Source organism: Heterodontus francisci, chromosome 12 (assembly GCF_036365525.1).
Source record: "Heterodontus francisci isolate sHetFra1 chromosome 12, sHetFra1.hap1, whole genome shotgun sequence".
Lineage (NCBI taxonomy): Eukaryota > Metazoa > Chordata > Chondrichthyes > Heterodontiformes > Heterodontidae > Heterodontus > Heterodontus francisci.
Window position 1 is genome coordinate 9,640,228 of NC_090382.1, and position 22,897 is coordinate 9,663,124.

The window sequence follows — 22,897 nt, forward strand, 5'->3', positions numbered from 1 at the left end:
AAACTGGGCAGTCAGTTAGCCTGGAAACAGGGAGATCAGTTACCCCAGAAACAGGGCAGTCAGTTATCCTGGAAACAGGGTGATCAGTTAGCCTGGAAACTGGGCAGTCAGTTATCCTGGAAACAGGGCAGTCAGTAATCCTGGAAACAGGGCGGTGAGTTACCCCGGAAATAGGGCGGTCAGTTTTCCTGGAAACAGGGTGGTCAGTTACCCCGGAAACATGGAGATCAGTTACCCTGGAAACAGGGCAGTCAGTTACCCTGGAAACAGGGCAGTCAGTTAACCTGGAAACAGGGCAGTCAGTTATCCTAGAAATAGGGAGTTCAGTTATCCTGGAAACAGGGCGGTCAGTTACCCCGGAAACAGGGCAGTCAGTTATCCCGGAAAAAGGGTGAGCAGTTACCCTGGAAACTGGGCAGTCAGTTACCTTGGAAACAGCGCAGTCATTTTCCCCGGAAACAGGACAGTCAGTTATTCTGGAAACAGGGCAGTCAGTTACCCCGGAAACTGGGCGGTCAGTTACCCTGGAAACATGGCTTTCAGTTATCCCGGAAAAAGTGCAGTCAGTTATCCCGGAAAAAGGGTGATCAGTTACCCTGGAAACAGGGCAGTCAGTTATCCCGGAAACTGGGCAGTCAGTTATCCTGAAAACAGGGTGATCAGTTACCCTGGAAACTGGGCAGTCAGTTTCCCTGGAAACAGGGCAGTCAGTTATCCTGGAAACAGGGCAGTCAGTAATCCTGGAAACAGGGTGGTCAGTTACCCCGGAAATAGAGCGGTGAGTTACCCCGGAAACAGGGCAGTCAGTTTCCCCGGAAACAGGGCAGTCAGTTACCCTGGAAACAGGGCAGTCATTTACCCCGGAAACTGGGCGGTCAGTTATCCTGAAAACAGGGTGATCAGTTATCCTGGAAACAGTGCAGTCAGTAATCCTGGAAACAGGGTGGTCAGTTACCCCGGAAATAGGGCGGTCAGTTATCCTGGAAACAGGGCGGTCAGTTACCCTGGAAACTGGGCAGTCAGATACCCTGGAAACAGGGCAGTCATTTTCCCCGGAAACAGGACAGTCAGTTATTCTGGAAACAGGGCAATGAGTTACCCCGGAAACTGGGCGGTCAGTTACCCTGGAAACATGGCTTTCAGTTATCCCGGAAAAAGTGCAGTCAGTTATCCCGGAAAAAGGGTGATCAGTTACCCTGGAAACAGGGCAGTCAGTTACCCCGGAAACTGGGCAGTCAGTTATCCTGAAAACAGGGTCATCAGTTACCCTTGAAACTGGGCAGTCAGTTATCCTGGAAACAGGGCAGACAGTTATCCTGGAAACAGGGTGGTCAGTTACCCCGGAAATAGGGCAGTCAGTTACCCCGGAAACAGGGCAGTCAGTTTCCCCGGAAACAGGGCAGTCAGTTACCCTGGAAACAGGGCAGTCATTTACCCCGGAAACTGGGCAGTCAGTTATCCTGAAAACAGGGTGATCAGTTCCCCTGGAAACAGGGCAGTCAGTTACCCTGGAAACAGGGCAGTCAGTTATCCTGGAAACAGTGCAGTCAGTAATCCTGGAAACAGGGTGGTCAGTTACCCCGGAAATAGGGCGGTCAGTTATCTTGGAAACAGGGCGGTCAGTTACCCCGGAAACAGGGCAGTCAGTTATCCCCGAAACCGGGCAGTCAGTTATCCCGGAAACAGGGTGATCAGTACCCTGGAAACTGGGCAGTCAGTTACCCTGGAAACAGGGCGGTCAGTTAGCCTGGAAACAGGGTGATCAGGTACCCTGGAAACTGGGCAGTCAGTTACCCTGGAAACAGGGCATTCAGTTACCCTGGAAACAGGGCAGTCAGTTATCCTGGAAACAGGGCAGACAGTTATCCTGGAAACAGGGCGGTCAGTTACCCCGGATACTGGGCCGTCACTTATCCTGGAAACAGGGCAGTCAGTTACCCCGGAAACAGGGAGATCAGTTACCCCGGAAACAGGGCGGTCAGTTAACCTGGAAACAGGGCAGTTAGTTATCCTGGAAATAGGGCAGTCAGTTATCCCGGAAAAAGGGTGATCAGTTACCCTGGAAACTGGGCAGTCAGTTACCCTGGAAACAGGGAAGTCAGTTAACCTGGAAACAGGGCAGTCAGTCACCCTGGTAACAGGTTAGTCAGTTACCCCGGAAACAGGGTGATCAGATACCCCGGAAGCAGGGCAGTCAGTTCCCCTGGAAACAGGGCAGTCAGTTACCCTGGAAACAGGGCAGTGAGATATCCCGGAAACAGGGCAGTCAGTTATCCCGGAAACAGGGTGAACAGTTACCCTGGAAACTGGGCAGTCAGTTACCCTGGAAACAGGGCGGTCAGTTACCCTGGAAACAGGGCAGTCAGTTATCCTGGAAACAGGGTGATCAGTTACCCTGGAAACTGGGCAGTCAGTTACCCAGGAAACAGGGCAGTCAGTTACCCTGGAAACAGGGCAGTCAGTTATCCTGGAAACAGGGCAGTCAGTTATCCTGGAAACAGGGCGGTCAGTTACCCCGGAAATAGGGAGGTCAGTTATCCTGGAAACAGGGCGGTCAGTTACCCCGGAAACAGGGAGATCAGTTAACCCGGAAACAGGGCAGTCAGTTACCCTGGAAACAGGGCAGTCAGTTATCCTGGAAACAGGGTGATCAGTGACCCTGGAAACAGGGTGGTCAGTTACCCCGGAAACAGGGTGATCAGTTATCCTGGAAACAGGGCGGTCAGTTACCCCGGTAACAGGGCAGTCAGTTACCCCAGAAACAGGGTGATCAGTTATCCTGGAAACAGGGCAGTCAGTTACCCCGTAAACAGGGCAGTCAGTTACCCCGGAAAAACGGTGAACAGTTATCCTGGAAACAGGGCGGTCAGTTACCCCGGAAACAGGGCAGTCAGTTATCTTGGAAACAGGGCGGTCAGTTACCCCGGAAATAGGGCGGTCAGTTATCTTGGAAACAGGGCGGTCAGTTACCCCTGAAACAGGGCAGTCAGTTATCCCCGAAACCGGGCAGTCAGTTATCCCGGAAACAGGGTGATCAGTACCCTGGAAACTGGGCAGTCAGTTACCCTGGAAGCAGGGCATTCAGTTACCCTGGAAACATGGCAGTCAGTTATCCTGGAAACAGGGCAGACAGTTATCCTGGAAACAGGGCGGTCAGTTACCCCGGATACAGGGCCGTCACTTATCCTGGAAACAGGGCGGTCAGTTACCCCGGAAACAGGGAGATCAGTTACCCCGGAAACAGGGCGGTCAGTTAACCTGGAAACAGGGCAGTTAGTTATCCTGGAAATAGGGCAGTCAGTTATCCCGGAAAAAGGGTGATCAGTTACCCTGGAAACTGGGCAGTCAGTTACCCTGGAAACAGGGAAGTCAGTTAACCTGGAAACAGGGCAGTCAGTCACCCTGGTAACAGGTTAGTCAGTTACCCCGGAAACAGGGTGATCAGATACCCCGGAAGCAGGGCAGTCAGTTCCCCTGGAAACAGGGCAGTCAGTTACCCTGGAAACAGGGCAGTGAGCTATCCCGGAAACAGGGCAGTCAGTTATCCCGGAAACAGGGTGAACAGTTACCCTGGAAACTGGGCAGTCAGTTACCCTGGAAACAGGGCGGTCAGTTACCCTGGAAACAGGGCAGTCAGTTATCCTGGAAACAGGGTGATCAGTTACCCTGGAAACTGAGCAGTCTGTTACCCAGGAAACAGGGCAGTCAGTTACCCTGGAAACAGGGCAGTCAGTTATCCTGGAAACAGGGCAGTCAGTTATCCTGGAAACAGGGCGGTCAGTTACCCCGGAAATAGGGCGGTCAGTTATCCTGGAAACAGGGCGGTCAGTAACCCCTGAAACGGAGATCAGTTACCCCGGAAACAGCGCGGTCAGTTACCCTGGAAACAGAGCAGTCGGTTACCCTGGAAACAGGGCAGTCAGTAAACCTGGAAACAGGGCACTCAGTTATCCTGGAAAAAGGGCGGTCAGTTACCCCGGAAATAGGGAGGTCAGTTATCCAGGAAACAGGGCGGTCAGTTACCCCGGAAACAGGGAGATCTGTTACCCCGGAAACAGGGCTGTCAGTTACCCCGGAAACAGGGCAGTCAGTTATCCCGAAAACAGGGTGATCAGTTACCCTGGAAACAGGGCAGTCAGTTACCCCGGAAACAGGGCAGTCAGTTACCCAGGAAACAGGGCAGCCAGTTATCCTGGAAACAGGGCAATCAGTTTTCCTGGATACAGGGTGATCAGTTACCCTGGAAACTGGGCAGTCAGTTAACCTGGAAACAGGGCAGTCAGTTACCCCGGAAGCAGGGCAGGAAGTTACCCTGGAAACAGGGCAGTCAGTTACCCCGGAAACAGGGTGAACAGTTACCCTGGAAACTGGGCAGTCAGTTACCCTGGAAACAGGGCGGTCAGTTACCCTGGAAACAGGGCAGTCAGTTATCCTGGAAACAGGGTGATCAGTTACCCTGGAAACTGGGCAGTCTGTTACCCAGGAAACAGGGCAGTCAGTTACCCTGGAAACAGGGCAGTCAGTTATCCTGGAAACAGGGCAGTCAGTTATCCTGGAAACAGGGCGGTCAGTTACCCCGGAAATAGGGCGGTCAGTTATCCTGGAAACAGGGCGGTCAGTAACCCCTGAAACGGAGATCAGTTACCCCGGAAACAGCGCGGTCAGTTACCCTGGAAACAGAGCAGTCGGTTACCCTGGAAACAGGGCAGTCAGTAAACCTGGAAACAGGGCACTCAGTTATCCTGGAAAAAGGGCGGTCAGTTACCCCGGAAATAGGGAGGTCAGTTATCCAGGAAACAGGGCGGTCAGTTACCCCGGAAACAGGGAGATCTGTTACCCCGGAAACAGGGCTGTCAGTTACCCCGGAAACAGGGCAGTCAGTTATCCCGAAAACAGGGTGATCAGTTACCCTGGAAACAGGGCAGTCAGTTACCCCGGAAACAGGGCAGTCAGTTACCCAGGAAACAGGGCAGCCAGTTATCCTGGAAACAGGGCAGTCAGTTTTCCTGGAAACAGGGTGATCAGTTACCCTGGAAACTGGGCAGTCAGTTAACCTGGAAACAGGGCAGTCAGTTACCCCGGAAGCAGGGCAGGAAGTTACCCTGGAAACAGGGCAGTCAGTTACCCCGGAAACTGGGCAGTCAGTTCCCCTGGGAACAGGGCAGTCAGTTACCCCGGAAACAGTGTGATCAGTTACCCCGGAAACAGGGCAGTCAGTTCCCCTGGAAACAGGGCAGTCAGTTACCTTGGAAACAGGGCAGTCAGTTAACCTGGAAACAGGGCAGACAGTTACCCTGGAAACAGGGCAGTCAATTATCCTGGAAACAGGGCAGTCAGTTACCCCGGAAATAGGGAGGTCAGTTATCCTGGGAACAGGGCGGTCAGTTACCCCGGAAACAGGGAGATCAGTTAACCCGGAAACAGGGCAGTCACTTACCCTGGAAACAGGGCAGTCAGTTATCCTGGAAACAGGGTGATCAGTGACCCTGGAAACAGGGTGGTCAGTTACCCCGGAAACAGGGTGATCAGTTATCCTGGAAACAGGGCGGTCAGTTACCCCGGAGACAGGGCAGTCAGTTACCCCAGAAACAGGGTGATCAGTTATCCTGCAAACAGGGCAGTCAGTTAGCCTGGAAACAGGGCAGTCAGTTAACCCGTAAACAGGGCAGTCAGTTACCCCGGAAAAACGGTGATCAGTTTTACTGGAAACAGGGCAGTCAGTTACCCCGGAAACAGGGCAGTCAGTTACCCCGGAAACTGGGCAGTCAGTTATCCCAGAAAAATGGTGATCAGTTACCCTGGAAACTGGGCAGTCAGTTACCCTGGAAACAGGGCAGTCAGTTACCCCGGAAACAGGGCAGTCAGTTACCCTGGAAACAGGGCAGTCAGTTACCCCGGAAACTAGGCAGTCAGTTACCCTGGAAACTGGGCAGTCAGTTAGCCTGGAAACAGGGAGATCAGTTACCCCGGAAAAAGGGCAGTCAGTTATCCTGGAAACAGGGTGTTCAGTAACCTTGGAAAAAGGGCAGTCAGTTATCCTGGAAACAGGGCGGTCAGTTACCCTGGATATAGGGCGGTCAGTTATCCTGGAAACAGGGCGGTCAGTTACCCCGGAAACAGGGAGATCAGTTACCCCGGAAACAGGGCGGGCAGTTACCCTGGAAACTGGGCAGTCAGTTAGCCTGGAAACAGGGAGATCAGTTACCCCAGAAACAGGGCAGTCAGTTATCCTGGAAACAGGGTGATCAGTTAGCCTGGAAACTGGGCAGTCAGTTATCCTGGAAACAGGGCAGTCAGTAATCCTGGAAACAGGGCGGTGAGTTACCCCGGAAATAGGGCGGTCAGTTATCCTGGAAACAGGGCGGTCAGTTACCCCGGAAACAGGGAGGTCAGTTACACTGGAAACATGGCAGTCAGTTACCCTGGAAACAGGGCAGTCAGTTAACCTGGAAACAGGGCAGTCAGTTATCCTGGAAATAGGGAGGTCAGTTATCCTGGAAACAGGGCGGTCAGTTACCCCGGAAACAGGGCAGTCAGTTATCCCGGAAAAAGGGTGAGCAGTTACCCTGGAAACTGGGCAGTCAGTTACCTTGGAAACAGCGCAGTCATTTTCCCCGGAAACAGGACAGTCAGTTATTCTGGAAACAGGGCAGTCAGTTACCCCGGAAACTGGGCGGTCAGTTACCCTGGAAACATGGCTTTCAGTTATCCCGGAAAAAGTGCAGTCAGTTATCCCGGAAAAAGGGTGATCAGTTACCCTGGAAACAGGGCAGTCAGTTACCCCGGAAACTGGGCAGTCAGTTATCCTGAAAACAGGGTGATCAGTTACCCTGGAAACTGGGCAGTCAGTTTCCCTGGAAACAGGGCAGTCAGTTATCCTGGAAACAGGGCAGTCAGTAATCCTGGAAACAGGGTGGTCAGTTACCCCGGAAATAGAGCGGTGAGTTACCCCGGAAACAGGGCAGTCAGTTATTCTGGAAACAGGGCAGTCAGTTACCCCGGAAACTGGGCGGTCAGTTACCCTGGAAACATGGCTTTCAGTTATCCCGGAAAAAGTGCAGTCAGTTATCCCGGAAAAAGGGTGATCAGTTACCCTGGAAACAGGGCAGTCAGTTATCCTGAAAACAGGGTGATCAGTTATCCTGGAAACAGTGCAGTCAGTAATCCTGGAAACAGGGTGGTCAGTTACCCCGGAAATAGGGCGGTCAGTTATCCTGGAAACAGGGCGGTCAGTTACCCTGGAAACTGGGCAGTCAGTTACCCTGGAAACAGGGCGGTCAGTTACCCCGGAAACAGGGCAGTCAGTTATCCTGGAAACAGGGCGGTCAGTTAGCCTGGAAACAGGGCAGTCAGTTACCCCAGAAACAGGGTGATCAGTTATCCTGGAAACAGGGCAGTCAGTTCGCCTGGAAACAGGGCAGTCAGTTACCCCGGAAACAGGGCAGTCAGTTACCCCGGAAAAAGGGTGATCAGTTATCCTGGAAACAGGGCGTTCAGTTACAACGGAAAGAGGGCAGTCAGTTACCCCGGAAACAGGGTGATCAGTTATCCTGGAAACAGGGTGATTAGTTACCCTGGAAACTGGGCAGTCAGTTACCCTGGAAACAGGGCAGACAGTTATCCCGGAAACAGGGTGATCAGTTACCCTGGAAACTGGGCAGTCAGTTACCCTGGAAACAGGGCAGACAGTTATCCCGGAAACAGGGTGATCAGTACCCTGGAAACTGGGCAGTCAGTTACCCTGGAAACCGGGCGGTCAGTTACCCTGGAAACAGGGTGATCAGGTACCCTGGAAACTGGGCAGTCAGTTACCCTGGAAACAGGGCATTCAGTTACCCTGGAAACAGGGCAGTCAGTTATCCTGGAAACAGGGCAGACAGTTATCCTGGAAACAGGGCAGTCAGTTATCCCAGAAAAATGGTGATCAGTTACCCTGGAAACTGGGCAGTCAGTTACCCTGGAAACAGGGCAGTCAGTTACCCCGGAAACAGGGCAGTCAGTTACCCTGGAAACAGGGCAGTCAGTTACCCTGGAAACTAGGCAGTCAGTTACCCTGGAAACTGGGCAGTCAGTTAGCCTGGAAACAGGGAGATCAGATACCCCGGAAACCGGGCAGTCAGTTATCCTGGAAACAGGGTGATCAGTAACCCTGGAAAAAGGGCAGTCAGTTATCCTGGAAACAGGGCGGTCAGTTACCCTGGATATAGGGCGGTCAGTTATCCTGGAAACAGGTTAGTCAGTTACCCCGGAAACAGGGAGATCAGTTACCCCGGAAACAGGGCGGGCAGTTACCCTGGAAACTGGGCAGTCAGTTAGCCTGGAAACAGGGAGATCAGTTACCCCGGAAACAGGGCAGTCAGTTATCCTGGAAACAGGGTGATCAGTTAGCCTGGAAACTGGGCAGTCAGTTATCCTGGAAACAGGGCAGTCAGTAATCCTGGAAACAGGGCGGTGAGTTACCCCGGAAATAGGGCGGTCAGTTATCCTGGAAACAGGGCGGTCAGTTACCCCGGAAACAGGGCAGTCAGTTACCCTGGAAACAGGGCAGTCAGTTACCCTGGAAACAGGGCAGTCAGTTAACCTGGAAACAGGGCAGTCAGTTATCCTGGAAATAGGGAGGTCAGTTATCCTGGAAACAGGGCGGTCAGTTACCCCGGAAACAGGGCAGTCAGTTATCCCGGAAAAAGGGTGAGCAGTTACCCTGGAAACTGGGCAGTCAGTTACCCTGGAAACAGGGCAGTCATTTTCCCCGGAAACAGGACAGTCAGTTATTCTGGAAACAGGGCAGTCAGTTACCCCGGAAACTGGGCGGTCAGTTACCCTGGAAACATGGCTTTCAGTTATCCCAGAAAAAGTGCAGTCAGTTATCCCGGAAAAAGGGTGATCAGTTACCCTGGAAACAGGGCAGTCAGTTACCCCGGAAATTGGGCAGTCAGTTATCCTGAAAACAGGGTGATCAGTTACCCTGGAAACTGGGCAGTCAGTTACCCTGGAAACAGGGCAGTCAGTAATCCTGGAAACAGGGTGGTCAGTTACCCCGGAAACAGAGCGGTGAGTTACCCCGGAAACAGGGCAGTCAGTTTCCCCGGAAACAGGGCAGTCAGTTATCCTGAAAACAGGGTGATCAGTTATCCTGGAAACAGTGCAGTCAGTTATCCTGGAAACAGGGCGGTTAGTTACCCCGGAAACAGGGCAGTCAGTTATCCTGGAAACAGGGCGGTCAGTTACCCCGGAAACAGGGCAGTCAGTTACCCCAGAAACAGGGTGATCAGTTATACTGGAAACAGGGCAGTCAGTTAGCCTGGAAACAGGGCAGTCAGTTACCCCGTAAACAGGGCAGTCAGGTACCCCGGAAAAAGGGTGAACAGTTATCCTGGAAACAGGGCGGTCAGTTACCCCGGAAACAGGGCAGTCAGTTACCCCGGAAACAGGGTGATCAGTTATCCTGGAAACAGGGTGATCAGTTACCCTGGAAACTGGGCAGTCAGTTACCCTGGAAACAGGGCAGACAGTTATCCCGGAAACAGGGTGATCAGTTACCCTGGAAACTGGGCAGTCAGTTACCCTGGAAACAGGGCAGACAGTTATCCCGGAAACAGGGTGATCAGTACCCTGGAAACTGGGCAGTCAGTTACCCTGGAAACAGGGCATTCAGTTACCCTGGAAACAGGGCAGTCAGTTATCCTGGAAACAGGGCAGACAGTTATCCTGGAAACAGGGCGGTCAGTTACCCCGGATACAGGGCGGTCAGTTATCCTGGAAACAGGGCGGTCAGTTACCCCGGTAACAGGGAGATCAGTTACCCCGGAAACAGGGCGGTCAGTTAACCTGGAAACAGGGCAGTTAGTTATCCTGGAAATAGGGCAGTCAGTTATCCCGGAAAAAGGGTGATCAGTTACCCTGGAAACTGGGCAGTCAGTTACCCTGGTAACAGGTTAGTCAGTTACCCCGGAAACAGGGTGATCAGATACCCCGGAAGCAGGGCAGTCAGTTCCTGTGGAAACAGGGCAGTCAGTTATCCCGGAAACAGGGCAGTCAGTTATCCCGGAAACAGGGTGAACAGTTACCCTGGAAACTGGGCACTCAGTTACCCTGGAAACAGGGCGGTCAGTTACCCTGGAAACAGGGCAGTCAGTTATTCTGGGAAAAGGGCGGTCAGTTACCCGGAAATAGGGAGGTCAGTTATCCAGGAAACAGGGCGGTCAGTTACCCCGGAAACAGGGCGGTCAGTTACCCCGGAAAGAGGGCAGTCAGTTATCCCGGAAACAGGGTGATCAGTTACCCTGGAAACAGGGCAGTCAGTTACCCCGGAAACAGGGCAGTCAGTTACCCTGGAAACAGGGCAGCCAGTTATCCTGGAAACAGGGCAGTCAGTTTTCCCGGAAACAGGGTGATCAGTTACCCTGGAAACTGGGCAGTCAGCTAACCTGGAAACAGGGCAGTCAGTTACCCCGGAAGCAGGGCAGTAAGTTACCCTGGAAACAGGGCAGTCAGTTACCCCGGAAACAGGGCAGTCAGTTCCCCTGGAAACAGGGCAGTCAGTTACCCTGGAAACAGGGCAGTCAGTTAACCTGGAAACAGGGCAGACAGTTAGCCTGGAAACAGGGCATTCAGTTATCCTGGAAGCAGGGCGGTCAGTTACCCCGGAAATAGGGAGGTCAGTTATCCTGGAAACAGGGGGGTCAGTTACCCCGGAAACAGTGAGATCAGTTAACCCGGAAACAGGGCAGTCAGTTACCCTGGAAACAGGGCAGTCAGTTATCCTGGAAACAGGGTGATCAGTGACCCTGGAAACAGGGTGGTCAGTTACCCCGGAAACAGGGTGATCAGTTATGCTGGAAACAGGGCGGTCAGTTACCCCGGAAACAGGGCAGTCAGTTACCCCAGAAACAGGGTGATCAGTTATCCTGGAAACAGGGCAGTCAGTTAGCCTGGAAACAGGGCAATCAGTTACCCCGTAAACAAGGCAGTCAGTTTCCCCGGAAAAAGGGTGATCAGTTATCCTGGAAACAGGGCGGTCAGTTACCCTGGAAACAGGGCAGACAGTTATCCCGGAAACAGGGTGATCAGTTAGCCTGGAAACTGGGCAGTCAGTTACCCTGGAAACAGGGCAGACAGTTATCCCGGAAACAGGGTGATCAGGTACCCTGGAAACTGGGCAGTCAGTTACCCTGGAAACAGGGCGGTCAGTTACCCTGGAAACAGGGTGATCAGGTACCCTGGAAACTGGGCAGTCAGTTACCCTGGAAACAGGGCAGTCAGTTATCCTGGAAACAGGGCAGACAGTTATCCTGGAAACAGGGAGATCAGTTACCCCGGATACAGGGTGGTCAGTTATCCTGGAAACAGGGCGGTCAGTTACCCCGGAAACAGGGAGATCAGTTACCCCGGAAACAGGGCGGTCAGTTAACCTGGAAACAGGGCAGTTAGTTATCCTGGAAATAGGGCAGTCAGTTATCCCGGAAAAAGGGTGATCAGTTACCCTGTAAACTGGCCAGTCAGTTACCCTGGAAACAGGGAAGTCAGTTACCCTGGAAACAGGGCAGTCAGTCACCCTGATAACAGGTTAGTCAGTTACCCCGGAAACAGGGTGATCAGATACCCCGGAAGCAGGGCAGTCAGTTCCCCTGGAAACAGGGCAGTCAGTTACCCTGGAAACAGGGCAGTGAGCTATCCCGGAAACAGGGCAGTCAGTTATCCCGGAAACAGGGTGAACAGTTACCCTGGAAACTGGGCAGTCAGTTACCCTGGAAACAGGGCGGTCAGTTACCCTGGAAACAGGGCAGTCAGTTATCCTGGAAACAGGGTGATCAGTTGCCCTGGAAACTGGGCAGTCAGTTACCCAGGACACAGGGCAGTCAGTTACCCTGGAAACAGGGCAGTCAGTTATCCTGGAAACAGGGCAGTCAGTTATCCTGGAAACAGGGCGGTCAGTTACCCTGGAAATAGGGAGGTCAGTTATCCTGGAAACAGGGCGGTCAGTAACCCCTGAAACGGAGATCAGTTACCCCGGAAACAGCGCCGTCAGTTACCCTGGAAACAGAGCAGTCGGTTACCCTGGAAACAGGGCAGTCAGTAATCCTGGAAACAGGGCATTCAGTTATCCTGGAAAAAGGGCGGTGAGTTACCCCGGAAACAGGACAGTCAGTTTCCCCGGAAACAGGGCAGTCAGTTATCCTGAAAACAGGGTGATCAGTTATCCTGGAAACAGTGCAGTCAGTTATCCTGGAAACAGGGCGGTTAGTTACCCCGGAAACAGGGCAGTCAGTTATCCTGGAAACAGGGCAGTCAGTTATCCTGGAAATAGGGAGGTCAGTTATCCTGGAAACAGGGCGGTCAGTTACCCTGGAAACAGGGCAGTCAGTTATCCCGGAAAAAGGGTGAGCAGTTACCCTGGAAACTGGGCAGTCAGTTACCCTGGAAACAGGGCAGTCATTTTCCCCGGAAACAGGACAGTCAGTTATTCTGGAAACAGGGCAGTCAGTTACCCCGGAAACTGGGCGGTCAGTTACCCTGGAAACATGGCTTTCAGTTATCCCGGAAAAAGTGCAGTCAGTTATCCCGGAAAAAGGGTGATCAGTTACCCTGGAAACAGGGCAGTCAGTTACCCCGGAAATTGGGCAGTCAGTTATCCTGAAAACAGGGTGATCAGTTACCCTGGAAACTGGGCAGTCAGTTACCCTGGAAACAGGGCAGTCAGTAATCCTGGAAACAGGGTGGTCAGTTACCCCGGAAACAGAGCGGTGAGTTACCCCGGAAACAGGGCAGTCAGTTTCCCCGGAAACAGGGCAGTCAGTTATCCTGGAAACAGGGTGATCAGTTATCCTGGAAACAGGGCGGTCAGTTACCCTGGATATAGGGCGGTCAGTTATCCTGGAAACAGGTTAGTCAGTTACCCCGGAAACAGGGAGATCAGTTACCCCGGAAACAGGGCGGGCAGTTACCCTGGAAACTGGGCAGTCAGTTAGCCTGGAAACAGGGCGGTGAGTTACCCCGGAAATAGGGCGGTCAGTTATCCTGGAAACAGGGCGGTCAGTTACCCCGGAAACAGGGCAGTCAGTTACCCTGGAAACAGGGCAGTCAGTTACCCTGGAAACAGGGCAGTCAGTTAACCTGGAAACAGGGCAGTCAGTTATCCTGGAAATAGGGAGGTCAGTTATCCTGGAAACAGGGCGGTCAGTTACCCCGGAAACAGGGCAGTCAGTTATCCCGGAAAAAGGGTGAGCAGTTACCCTGGAAACTGGGCAGTCAGTTACCCTGGAAACAGGGCAGTCATTTTCCCCGGAAACAGGACAGTCAGTTATTCTGGAAACAGGGCAGTCAGTTACCCCGGAAACTGGGCGGTCAGTTACCCTGGAAACATGGCTTTCAGTTATCCCGGAAAAAGTGCAGTCAGTTATCCTGGAAAAAGGGTGATCAGTTACCCTGGAAACAGGGCAGTCAGTTACCCCGGAAATTGGGCAGTCAGTTATCCTGAAAACAGGGTGATCAGTTACCCTGGAAACTGGGCAGTCAGTTACCCTGGAAACAGGGCAGTCAGTAATCCTGGAAACAGGGTGGTCAGTTACCCCGGAAACAGAGCGGTGAGTTACCCCGGAAACAGGGCAGTCAGTTTCCCCGGAAACAGGGCAGTCAGTTATCCTGAAAACAGGGTGATCAGTTATCCTGGAAACAGTGCAGTCAGTTATCCTGGAAACAGGGCGGTTAGTTACCCCGGAAACAGGGCAGTCAGTTATCCTGGAAACAGGGCGGTCAGTTACCCCGGAAACAGGGCAGTCAGTTACCCCAGAAACAGGGTGATCAGTTATACTGGAAACAGGGCAGTCAGTTAGCCTGGAAACAGGGCAGTCAGTTACCCCGTAAACAGGGCAGTCAGGTACCCCGGAAAAAGGGTGAACAGTTATCCTGGAAACAGGGCGGTCAGTTACCCCGGAAACAGGGCAGTCAGTTACCCCGGAAACAGGGTGATCAGTTATCCTGGAAACAGGGTGATCAGTTACCCTGGAAACTGGGCAGTCAGTTACCCTGGAAACAGGGCAGACAGTTATCCCGGAAACAGGGTGATCAGTTACCCTGGAAACTGGGCAGTCAGTTACCCTGGAAACAGGGCAGACAGTTATCCCGGAAACAGGGTGATCAGTACCCTGGAAACTGGGCAGTCAGTTGCCCTGGAAACCGGGCGGTCAGTTACCCTGGTAACAGGCTGATCAGGTACCCTGGAAACTGGGCAGTCAGTTACCCTGGAAACAGGGCATTCAGTTACCCTGGAAACAGGGCAGTCAGTTATCCTGGAAACAGGGCAGACAGTTATCCTGGAAACAGGGCGGTCAGTTACCCCGGATACAGGGCGGTCAGTTATCCTGGAAACAGGGCGGTCAGTTACCCCGGTAACAGGGAGATCAGTTACCCCGGAAACAGGGCGGTCAGTTAACCTGGAAACAGGGCAGTTAGTTATCCTGGAAATAGGGCAGTCAGTTATCCCGGAAAAAGGGTGATCAGTTACCCTGGAAACTGGGCAGTCAGTTACCCTGGTAACAGGTTAGTCAGTTACCCCGGAAACAGGGTGATCAGATACCCCGGAAGCAGGGCAGTCAGTTCCTGTGGAAACAGGGCAGTCAGTTATCCCGGAAACAGGGCAGTCAGTTATCCCGGAAACAGGGTGAACAGTTACCCTGGAAACTGGGCACTCAGTTACCCTGGAAACAGGGCGGTCAGTTACCCTGGAAACAGGGCAGTCAGTTATTCTGGGAAAAGGGCGGTCAGTTACCCGGAAATAGGGAGGTCAGTTATCCAGGAAACAGGGCGGTCAGTTACCCCGGAAACAGGACAGTCAGTTATTCTGGAAACAGGGCAGTCAGTTACCCCGGAAACTGGGCGGTCAGTTACCCTGGAAACATGGCTTTCAGTTATCCCGGAAAAAGTGCAGTCAGTTATCCCGGAAAAAGGGTGATCAGTTACCCTGGAAACAGGGCAGTCAGTTACCCCGGAAATTGGGCAGTCAGTTATCCTGAAAACAGGGTGATCAGTTACCCTGGAAACTGGGCAGTCAGTTACCCTGGAAACAGGGCAGTCAGTAATCCTGGAAACAGGGTGGTCAGTTACCCCGGAAACAGAGCGGTGAGTTACCCCGGAAACAGGGCAGTCAGTTTCCCCGGAAACAGGGCAGTCAGTTATCCTGAAAACAGGGTGATCAGTTATCCTGGAAACAGTGCAGTCAGTTATCCTGGAAACAGGGCGGTTAGTTACCCCGGAAACAGGGCAGTCAGTTATCCTGGAAACAGGGCGGTCAGTTACCCCGGAAACAGGGCAGTCAGTTACCCCAGAAACAGGGTGATCAGTTATACTGGAAACAGGGCAGTCAGTTAGCCTGGAAACAGGGCAGTCAGTTACCCCGTAAACAGGGCAGTCAGGTACCCCGGAAAAAGGGTGAACAGTTATCCTGGAAACAGGGCGGTCAGTTACCCCGGAAACAGGGCAGTCAGTTACCCCGGAAACAGGGTGATCAGTTATCCTGGAAACAGGGTGATCAGTTACCCTGGAAACTGGGCAGTCAGTTACCCTGGAAACAGGGCAGACAGTTATCCCGGAAACAGGGTGATCAGTTACCCTGGAAACTGGGCAGTCAGTTACCCTGGAAACAGGGCAGACAGTTATCCCGGAAACAGGGTGATCAGTACCCTGGAAACTGGGCAGTCAGTTGCCCTGGAAACCGGGCGGTCAGTTACCCTGGTAACAGGCTGATCAGGTACCCTGGAAACTGGGCAGTCAGTTACCCTGGAAACAGGGCATTCAGTTACCCTGGAAACAGGGCGGGCAGTTACCCTGGAAACTGGGCAGTCAGTTAGCCTGGAAACAGGGAGATCAGTTACCCCGGAAACAGGGCAGTCAGTTATCCTGGAAACAGGGTGATCAGTTAGCCTGGAAACTGGGCAGTCAGTTATCCTGGAAACAGGGCAGTCAGTAATCCTGGAAACAGGGCGGTGAGTTACCCCGGAAATAGGGCGGTCAGTTATCCTGGAAACAGGGCGGTCAGTTACCCCGGAAACAGGGCAGTCAGTTACCCTGGAAACAGGGCAGTCAGTTAACCTGGAAACAGGGCAGTCAGTTATCCTGGAAATAGGGAGGTCAGTTATCCTGGAAACAGGGCGGTCAGTTACCCCGGAAACAGGGCAGTCAGTTATCCCGGAAAAAGGGTGAGCAGTTACCCTGGAAACTGGGCAGTCAGTTACCCTGGAAACAGGGCAGTCATTTTCCCCGGAAACAGGACAGTCAGTTATTCTGGAAACAGGGCAGTCAGTTACCCCGGAAACTGGGCGGTCAGTTACCCTGGAAACATGGCTTTCAGTTATCCCGGAAAAAGTGCAGTCAGTTATCCTGGAAAAAGGGTGATCAGTTACCCTGGAAACAGGGCAGTCAGTTACCCCGGAAATTGGGCAGTCAGTTATCCTGAAAACAGGGTGATCAGTTACCCTGGAAACTGGGCAGTCAGTTACCCTGGAAACAGGGCAGTCAGTAATCCTGGAAACAGGGTGGTCAGTTACCCCGGAAACAGAGCGGTGAGTTACCCCGGAAACAGGGCAGTCAGTTTCCCCGGAAACAGGGCAGTCAGTTATCCTGAAAACAGGGTGATCAGTTATCCTGGAAACAGTGCAGTCAGTTATCCTGGAAACAGGGCGGTTAGTTACCCCGGAAACAGGGCAGTCAGTTATCCTGGAAACAGGGCGGTCAGTTACCCCGGAAACAGGGCAGTCAGTTACCCCAGAAACAGGGTGATCAGTTATACTGGAAACAGGGCAGTCAGTTAGCCTGGAAACAGGGCAGTCAGTTACCCCGTAAACAGGGCAGTCAGGTACCCCGGAAAAAGGGTGAACAGTTATCCTGGAAACAGGGCGGTCAGTTACCCCGGAAACAGGGCAGTCAGTTACCCCGGAAACAGGGTGATCAGTTATCCTGGAAACAGGGTGATCAGTTACCCTGGAAACTGGGCAGTCAGTTACCCTGGAAACAGGGCAGACAGTTATCCCGGAAACAGGGTGATCAGTTACCCTGGAAACTGGGCAGTCAGTTACCCTGGAAACAGGGCAGACAGTTATCCCGGAAACAGGGTGATCAGTACCCTGGAAACTGGGCAGTCAGTTGCCCTGGAAACCGGGCGGTCAGTTACCCTGGTAACAGGCTGATCAGGTACCCTGGAAACTGGGCAGTCAGTTACCCTGGAAACAGGGCATTCAGTTACCCTGGAAACAGGGCAGTCAGTTATCCTGGAAACAGGGCAGACAGTTATCCTGGAAACAGGGCGGTCAGTTACCCCGGATACAGGGCGGTCAGTTATCCTGGAAACAGGGCGGTCAGTTACCCCGGTAACAGGGAGATCAGTTACCCCGGAAACAGGGCGGTCAGTTAACCTGGAAACAGGGCAGTTAGTTATCCTGGAAATAGGGCAGTCAGTTATCCCGGAAAAAGGGTGATCAGTTACCCTGGAAACTGGGCAGTCAGTTACCCTGGTAACAGGTTAGTCAGTTACCCCGGAAACAGGGTGATCAGATACCCCGGAAGCAGGGCAGTCAGTTCCTGTGGAAACAGGGCAGTCAGTTATCCCGGAAACAGGGCAGTCAGTTATCCCGGAAACAGGGTGAACAGTTACCCTGGAAACTGGGCACTCAGTTACCCTGGAAACAGGGCGGTCAGTTACCCTGGAAACAGGGCAGTCAGTTATTCTGGGAAAAGGGCGGTCAGTTACCCGGAAATAGGGAGGTCAGTTATCCAGGAAACAGGGCGGTCAGTTACCCCGGAAACAGGACAGTCAGTTATTCTGGAAACAGGGCAGTCAGTTACCCCGGAAACTGGGCGGTCAGTTACCCTGGAAACATGGCTTTCAGTTATCCCGGAAAAAGTGCAGTCAGTTATCCCGGAAAAAGGGTGATCAGTTACCCTGGAAACAGGGCAGTCAGTTACCCCGGAAATTGGGCAGTCAGTTATCCTGAAAACAGGGTGATCAGTTACCCTGGAAACTGGGCAGTCAGTTACCCTGGAAACAGGGCAGTCAGTAATCCTGGAAACAGGGTGGTCAGTTACCCCGGAAACAGAGCGGTGAGTTACCCCGGAAACAGGGCAGTCAGTTTCCCCGGAAACAGGGCAGTCAGTTATCCTGAAAACAGGGTGATCAGTTATCCTGGAAACAGTGCAGTCAGTTATCCTGGAAACAGGGCGGTTAGTTACCCCGGAAACAGGGCAGTCAGTTATCCTGGAAACAGGGCGGTCAGTTACCCCGGAAACAGGGCAGTCAGTTACCCCAGAAACAGGGTGATCAGTTATACTGGAAACAGGGCAGTCAGTTAGCCTGGAAACAGGGCAGTCAGTTACCCCGTAAACAGGGCAGTCAGGTACCCCGGAAAAAGGGTGAACAGTTATCCTGGAAACAGGGCGGTCAGTTACCCCGGAAACAGGGCAGTCAGTTACCCCGGAAACAGGGTGATCAGTTATCCTGGAAACAGGGTGATCAGTTACCCTGGAAACTGGGCAGTCAGTTACCCTGGAAACAGGGCAGACAGTTATCCCGGAAACAGGGTGATCAGTTACCCTGGAAACTGGGCAGTCAGTTACACGCGAAACAGGGCAGACAGTTATCCCGGAAACAGGGTGATCAGTACCCTGGAAACTGGGCAGTCAGTTGCCCTGGAAACCGGGCGGTCAGTTACCCTGGTAACAGGCTGATCAGGTACCCTGGAAACTGGGCAGTCAGTTACCCTGGAAACAGGGCATTCAGTTACCCTGGAAACAGGGCAGTCAGTTATCCTGGAAACAGGGCAGACAGTTATCCTGGAAACAGGGCGGTCAGTTACCCCGGATACAGGGCGGTCAGTTATCCTGGAAACAGGGCGGTCAGTTATCCCGGAAACAGGGTGATCAGTACCCTGGAAACTGGGCAGTCAGTTGCCCTGGAAACCGGGCGGTCAGTTACCCTGGAAACAGGGTGATCAGGTACCCTGGAAACTGGGCAGTCAGTTACCCTGGAAACAGGGCATTCAGTTACCCTGGAAACAGGGCAGTCAGTTATCCTGGAAACAGGGCAGACAGTTATCCTGGAAACAGGGCGGTCAGTTACCCCGGATACAGGGCGGTCAGTTATCCTGGAAACAGGGCGGTCAGTTACCCCGGTAACAGGGAGATCAGTTACCCCGGAAACAGGGCGGTCAGTTAACCTGGAAACAGGTCAGTTAGTTATCCTGGAAATAGGGCAGTCAGTTATCCCGGAAAAAGGGTGATCAGTTACCCTGGAAACTGGGCAGTCAGTTACCCTGGTAACAGGTTAGTCAGTTACCCCGGAAACAGGGTGATCAGATACCCCGGAAGCAGGGCAGTCAGTTCCTGTGGAAACAGGGCAGTCAGTTATCCCGGAAACAGGGCAGTCAGTTATCCCGGAAACAGGGTGAACAGTTACCCTGGAAACTGGGCACTCAGTTACCCTGGAAACAGGGCGGTCAGTTACCCTGGAAACAGGGCAGTCAGTTATTCTGGGAAAAGGGCGGTCAGTTACCCGGAAATAGGGAGGTCAGTTATCCAGGAAACAGGGCGGTCAGTTACCCCGGAAACAGGGCGGTCAGTTACCCCGGAAAGAGGGCAGTCAGTTATCCCGGAAACAGGGTGATCAGTTACCCTGGAAACAGGGCAGTCAGTTACCCCGGAAACAGGGCAGTCAGTTACCCTGGAAACAGGGCAGCCAGTTATCCTGGAAACAGGGCAGTCAGTTTTCCCGGAAACAGGGTGATCAGTTACCCTGGAAACTGGGCAGTCAGCTAACCTGGAAACAGGGCAGTCAGTTACCCCGGAAGCAGGGCAGTAAGTTACCCTGGAAACAGGGCAGTCAGTTACCCCGGAAACAGGGCAGTCAGTTCCCCTGGAAACAGGGCAGTCAGTTACCCTGGAAACAGGGCAGTCAGTTAACCTGGAAACAGGGCAGACAGTTAGCCTGGAAACAGGGCATTCAGTTATCCTGGAAGCAGGGCGGTCAGTTACCCCGGAAATAGGGAGGTCAGTTATCCTGGAAACAGGGGGGTCAGTTACCCCGGAAACAGTGAGATCAGTTAACCCGGAAACAGGGCAGTCAGTTACCCTGGAAACAGGGCAGTCAGTTATCCTGGAAACAGGGTGATCAGTGACCCTGGAAACAGGGTGGTCAGTTACCCCGGAAACAGGGTGATCAGTTATGCTGGAAACAGGGCGGTCAGTTACCCCGGAAACAGGGCAGTCAGTTACCCCAGAAACAGGGTGATCAGTTATCCTGGAAACAGGGCAGTCAGTTAGCCTGGAAACAGGGTGATCAGTAACCTTGGAAAAAGGGCAGTCAGTTTCCCCGGAAAAAGGGTGATCAGTTATCCTGGAAACAGGGCGGTCAGTTACCCTGGAAACAGGGCAGTCAGTCACCCTGGAAACTAGGCAGTCAGTTACCCTGGAAACTGGGCAGTCAGTTAGCCTGGAAACAGGGAGATCAGTTACCCCGGAAACAGGGCAGTCAGTTATCCTGGAAACAGGGTGATCAGTAACCTTGGAAAAAGGGCAGTCAGTTATCCTGGAAACAGGGCGGTCAGTTACCCTGGATATAGGGCGGTCAGTTATCCTGGAAACAGGGCGGTCAGTTACCCCGGAAACAGGGAGATCAGTTACCCCGGAAACAGGGCGGGCAGTTCCCCTGGAAACTGGGCAGTCAGTTAGCCTGGAAACAGGGAGATCAGTTACCCCAGAAACAGGGCAGTCAGTTATCCTGGAAACAGGGTGATCAGTTAGCCTGGAAACTGGGCAGTCAGTTATCCTGGAAACAGGGCAGTCAGTAATCCTGGAAACAGGGCGGTGAGTTACCCCGGAAATAGGGCGGTCAGTTATCCTGGAAACAGGGCGGTCAGTTACCCCGGAAACAGGGAGATCAGTTACCCTGGAAACAGGGCAGTCAGTTACCCTGGAAACAGGGCAGTCAGTTAACCTGGAAACAGGGCAGTCAGTTATCCCGGAAACAGGGTGAACGGTTATCCTGGAAACAGGGCGGTCAGTTACCCCGGAAACAGGGCAGTCAGTTATCCCGGAAAAAGGGTGAGCAGTTACCCTGGAAACTGGGCAGTCAGTTACCTTGGAAACAGCGCAGTCATTTTCCCCGGAAACAGGACAGTCAGTTATTCTGGAAACAGGGCAGTCAGTTACCCCGGAAACTGGGCGGTCAGTTACCCTGGAAACATGGCTTTCAGTTATCCCGGAAAAAGTGCAGTCAGTTATCCCGGAAAAAGGGTGATCAGTTACCCTGGAAACAGGGCAGTCAGTTACCCCGGAAACTGGGCAGTCAGTTATCCTGAAAACAGGGTGATCAGTTACCCTGGAAACTGGGCAGTCAGTTTCCCTGGAAACAGGGCAGTCAGTTATCCTGGAAACAGGGCAGTCAGTAATCCTGGAAACAGGGTGGTCAGTTACCCCGGAAATAGAGCGGTGAGTTACCCCGGAAACAGGGCAGTCAGTTAGCCTGGAAACAGGGCAGTCATTTACCCCGGAAACTGGGCAGTCAGTTATCCTGAAAACAGGGTGATCAGTTATCCTGGAAACAGTGCAGTCAGTAATCCTGGAAACAGGGTGGTCAGTTACCCCGGAAATAGGGCGGTCAGTTATCCTGGAAACAGGGCGGTCAGTTACCCTGGAAACTGGGCAGTCAGTTACCCTGGAAACAGGGCGGTCAGTTACCCCGGAAACAGGGCAGTCAGTTATCCTGGAAACAGGGCGGTCAGTTAGCCTGGAAACAGGGCAGTCAGTTACCCCAGAAACAGGGTGATCAGTTATCCTGGAAACAGGGCAGTCAGTTCGCCTGGAAACAGGGCAGTCAGTTACCCCGGAAACAGGGCAGTCAGTTACCCCGGAAAAAGGGTGATCAGTTATCCTGGAAACAGGGCGGTCAGTTACCCCGGAAAGAGGGCAGTCAGTTACCCCGGAAACAGGGTGATCAGTTATCCTGGAAACAGGGTGATTAGTTACCCTGGAAACTGGGCAGTCAGTTACCCTGGAAACAGGGCAGACAGTTATATCGGAAACAGGGTGATCAGTTACCCTGGAAACTGGGCAGTCAGTTACCCTGGAAACAGGGCAGACAGTTATCCCGGAAACATGGTGATCAGTACCCTGGAAACTGGGCAGTCAGTTACCCTGGAAACCGGGCGGTCAGTTACCCTGGAAACAGGGTGATCAGGTACCCTGGAAACTGGGCAGTCAGTTACCCTGGAAACAGGGCATTCAGTTACCCTGGAAACAGGGCAGTCAGTTATCCCGGAAACAGGGCAGTCAGTTATCCCAGAAAAATGGTGATCAGTTACCCTGGAAACTGGGCAGTCAGTTACCCTGGAAACAGGGCAGACAGTTATCCTGGAAACAGGGCGGTCAGTTACCCCGGATACAGGGCGGTCAGTTATCCTGGAAACAGGGCGGTCAGTTACCCCGGTAACAGGGAGATCAGTTACCCCGGAAACAGGGCGGTCAGTTAACCTGGAAACAGGTCAGTTAGTTATCCTGGAAATAGGGCAGTCAGTTATCCCGGAAAAAGGGTGATCAGTTACCCTGGAAACTGGGCAGTCAGTTACCCTGGTAACAGGTTAGTCAGTTACCCCGGAAACAGGGTGATCAGATACCCCGGAAGCAGGGCAGTCAGTTCCTGTGGAAACAGGGCAGTCAGTTATCCCGGAAACAGGGCAGTCAGTTATCCCGGAAACAGGGTGAACAGTTACCCTGGAAACTGGGCACTCAGTTACCCTGGAAACAGGGCGGTCAGTTACCCTGGAAACAGGGCAGTCAGTTATTCTGGGAAAAGGGCGGTCAGTTACCCGGAAATAGGGAGGTCAGTTATCCAGGAAACAGGGCGGTCAGTTACCCC